This window comes from Aulonocara stuartgranti, assembly GCF_965226115.1.
Source record: "Aulonocara stuartgranti genome assembly, chromosome: 3".
Classification (NCBI taxonomy): domain Eukaryota; kingdom Metazoa; phylum Chordata; class Actinopteri; order Cichliformes; family Cichlidae; genus Aulonocara; species Aulonocara stuartgranti.
In genome coordinates this window covers 77,889,497-77,894,018 of record NC_138941.1, presented here as the reverse complement: position 1 = coordinate 77,894,018, position 4,522 = coordinate 77,889,497, and positions in this window count along the sequence as shown.

The following is a 4,522-nucleotide window of genomic DNA, read 5'->3' as shown; positions in this document are numbered from 1 at the left end:
TAACAAAATAACGCTGAAAACCGATAAAAACCCTGAAAACTATACATTTCACACCTGAGCCTCAACTCTCGCGGCCCGGTACCAAACGATTCACGTCCGAGGCCCGGGGGTTGGGGACCGCTAATTAAGCGGACCCGAGGGAAGCTCGGAAAGCTAAGCCGAAGTTATTTGGAGAGGAGAGTGACTGCCGTTGGTTGAAAAGAGAGGTAAAAAAACTTCAGTGGTGTGGAAACATTATGGGTTTGAGGGGTCAGACGTGGATCAAGTAGACACAGTGTGTAAACGTTGCTACAGTGTCGTAGCTGCACCACAGAGCAACACTGCAACGTTCACTAAACACAGATGTTTACATTTTTCATTCATTTTTATATTGCAAACATTTGCACTGTTATCAGTATTTGCACTATTTTATATTATTTTTGACAATCTTTAAAGTCATTATTCAACACATTGTTATTGTTAAATAAATATCTTCAAATAATCGAGATCTCAATGTCAGTGAAAATAATCGTGATTATCATTTTTGCCATAATCGAGCAGCCCTAGTTTAAAGAGTGTCTCCTGTTAGAGAAACACTCTGACTGTTGAACAGATAGTTCAACTCTGTACATGTTAGTGTCTTTCACTCAGAAACACGTTTTCAGATTCATACATTCAGTCAGTTGATGTTTGAAGCTGTTCTAAATGATTCCTGGTAAACTTCTTCCTCTTCAGTCCTTTAAAGATGGAAGCTCCCATTATTCCAGCATCCACATGTTGTTTTTCTGTCTTTTTACACTCAAAGCTTCAGAGTGAATATCAATATGTTGTTTTTCTCTGAAGCTCAGTTCACAACAAGCTCCTCTGCATTTTCAACAAGTCGGAGCTCATTAAAATGAATCCAAATGTTCGATTTCTCTTTCTTAATGGGATGTTTCCAAACTCTCCACATCTTTTACTCGTTGTTGGAAGCTCATCATTTCAAAATGTTTCAGCCATATAAGCTGAAAATATAGGCTCAATTGTTTTGAATGCAGTTCAAGCAGAATATGATTTTATATATATATATATATATATATATATATATATATATATATATATATATATATATATATATATATTAATATATATATATATATATATATATATATTAATATATATATATATATATATTAAGAGGACAGTTACAAGTACCTGGGGATCCCGCAGGCAAATGGGAACCATGAAGAGGCCGCTAGAAAGGCTGCAACCACCAAGTACCTGCAGAGGGTCAGGCAAGTCCTGAGGAGTCAGCTGAATGGTAAGAACAAGATCCGGGCCATCAACACATACGCCCTGCCCGTGATCAGGTACCCTGCTGGGGTAATAGGCTGGCCAAAGGAGGAGATAGAAGCCACTGACATAAAGACAAGAAAGCTCCTGACCATGCATGGAGGGTTTCACCCCAAGTCCAGCACCCTGAGGCTGTACGCTAAGCGGAAGGAAGGGGGCCGGGGACTGGTGAGTGTCAGCACCACAGTCCAGGATGAGACAAGGAACATCCAAGAATACATTGGGAAGATGACCCCAACTGACCGAGTGCTCAGTGAATACCTCAGGCAGCAGAAACCCAAGAAAGAGGAGGGAGACGAGGAACCATCATGGAAGGACAGGCCCCTGCACGGTATGTACCACCGGCAGATAGAGGAGGTGGCTGATATCCAGAAATCCTACCAGTGGCTGGACAAAGCTGGACTGAAAGACAGCACAGAGGCACTAATCATGGCAGCACAAGAACAAGCTCTGAGTACAAGATCCATAGAGGCTGGGGTCTATCACACCAGGCAAGACCCCAGGTGCAGGCTGTGTAAAGATGCCCCAGAGACTATCCAGCACATAACAGCAGGGTGCAAGATGCTAGCAGGCAAGGCATACATGGAACGCCATAACCAAGTGACCGGCATAGTGTACAGGAACATCTGTGCCGAGTATAACCTGGAAGTCCCGAGGTCAAAATGGGAGATGCCCCCAAGGGTGGTGGAGAATGACCGAGCTAAGATCCTGTGGGACTTCCAGATACAGACGGACAAAATGGTGGTGGCTAACCAACCGGACATAGTGGTGGTAGACAAACAGAAGAAGACGGCCGTAGTGATCGATGTAGCGGTTCCGAATGACAGCAATATCAGGAAGAAGGAACACGAGAAGCTGGAGAAATACCAAGGGCTCAGAGAAGAGCTCGAGAGGATGTGGAGGGTGAAGGTAACGGTGGTCCCCGTGGTAATCGGAGCACTAGGTGCGGTGACTCCCAAGCTAGGCGAGTGGCTCCAGCAGATCCCGGGAAAAACATCGGAGATCTCTGTCCAGAAGAGCGCAGTCCTGGGAACAGCTAAGATACTGCGCAGGACCCTCAAGCTCCCAGGCCTCTGGTAGAGGACCCGAGCTTGAAGGATAAACCGCCCGCAGGGGCGTGCTGGGTGTTGTTGTGTATATATATATATATATATATATATATATATATATTAGTGTATTGTCTGTCTTGTTAATGTTGGTTTTTAATGGAGCACTGTAACAAAAATAATTTCCCCCAGGGATCAATAAAGTGTTCTGATTCTGATTCTGATTAGCTGTTTGACAGCTACTCTTTCAAGGATGTTTGCTATAAAGGAAGGTTAAATCTGTTTTTATAATACGTGATGATAACTGTGGGAAACAAGCTTCTTTCATCACTTTAACTATAAAACATGTGGATGATGCTTCACTCCTGGCTGTGGTTAACTTTGCATCTACAGTGGTTTATTCTCAGACTATTGGTTCACTCTACGATGATGACATAATGATCTTCACGATGTCCATGTGAGAAGCTTCAGCATGAAGACAGCGTTCCTCAGTGTCTCTGTAGATGATCCACATCCAGAGGAGGTTCTCAGTCTCAGTGCCTGACAGAAGGACGAGGGAGGCTGCAGACCTCAGCTGACGTAGGGCAAGAGGCAGGGTACACCCTGGACAGGTCAGCAGTCTGTCATAGGTCAGCATATATTAAAGGTTGATTCTTTTTTTCTTTTGGTTTGTGGAACAAAAATCAGCAACGAAGAAACGCGAGCGTAAAAAAAAAAGCTGTAGTGCCTTTCACTGTGCAATACTTTTGTTAATATCCACCGGTGCAAAAGACTCACAGTACTTGAAATGTGGAATTCCCTTGTATTCTTATTTACTCTATGATCCCTTCTGCATACTCTGTATTTATACCTGTGTATATATGGTATATTTCAGCTCACATTCTGTAACTTCTGTCGGTGCTGTGCTATTAGAATCCACCCGAGGGATTAATAAAGTTTTATCTAATCTAATCTAAAAACTTGGTGTAGATGTGCAACAAATGTAAGCCGGCTCATTTGATGCTGTGAAGCTTGAAAAGGATTTGCGCACCTACATCATTATTTACGGTTTAAATTGTGCTGCCTTCAGGTGCACCTGGTAAATTCAGGAATCTCTACTCCAAACCACAGCAGGTTGTTTTAGAGGCTTTTCTGGGTTAATGTTGGTTTGTTGGCAGAAACATGTCTGTGATCGCTGTGTTGTTCTTTTTGATGCAGGATTTCATGTAACTCGGTGCTAAAATCATAACAATGAAGTTGAACAGTTCTAGTGCTCATGCGGCAGCTAGCTGATGCGTCAGCTAGCATGCGTCAGCTAGCATGCAGCCTGTTTCAGTTGCTCCTGCTTTTACTCTTTACTCTAATTTTTTCTTACTTATTTCTTTGTCCTTTACTGAGTGTGTTCATCTGTTTAAAAGCTTTCTTTTCAAACATGTGGATGGAGAGAGTTTTTGTTCTGCTGTTGCTTTCACTGAGGAATGGGAGCGCAGCACAGCAGCTACACACCAGAGATCAGCTGAGCCGCCTGATGCTGCTGTTGCAGATTAACTGGTGTCTCAGATTAACTGGAGACGGTCAAACAGATGTGTGACAGACTTTAAGGAGCTGCTGCCAACAAACCAGCAAATAAACACTGAATATTTCATGTGTGACATTTGTGAGGTGGCCTTAAACACAGTCCGTCAGTCTTTTTGCTCTTGAACAGTGAAATATTAAAAACTGTCTGGAGTTTATTTGGTGATGTTCTCGTGCACGAGGCGAAAACAGCAAACAAACGTCACAGTAAATCTTTCCAGCTGATGTTAGGCATCCTCCACCTGCTGAATCCACTTCAGCCTCTTCCTGCTCATGTTCCTGTTTAGAGGCACAGTCGGCCTGTAAATGGAGAAAACTGAACACAGGAATATTTGGATTTCCTTCTTTTTCTCTGCTCATGTTCAACTTGTCTGATTCAAGCTGGGAATATTTATTAGAAACAAAGTGAATAATATTATTTTATTATCACGTTGATGCAGCACATGGTTCAGTTAGCTTTGTATAAACACGTGTTAGAAATGTTCTTCAATCAGCTCTTTTTACTCTCATTTCACAGCCACTACTTTTTACTTTTACTTCAGTAAAGAAGTTTATTTATTTATTTATTTATTAACCTTTATTTAACCAGGAAAAGTCCCATTGAGATTAAA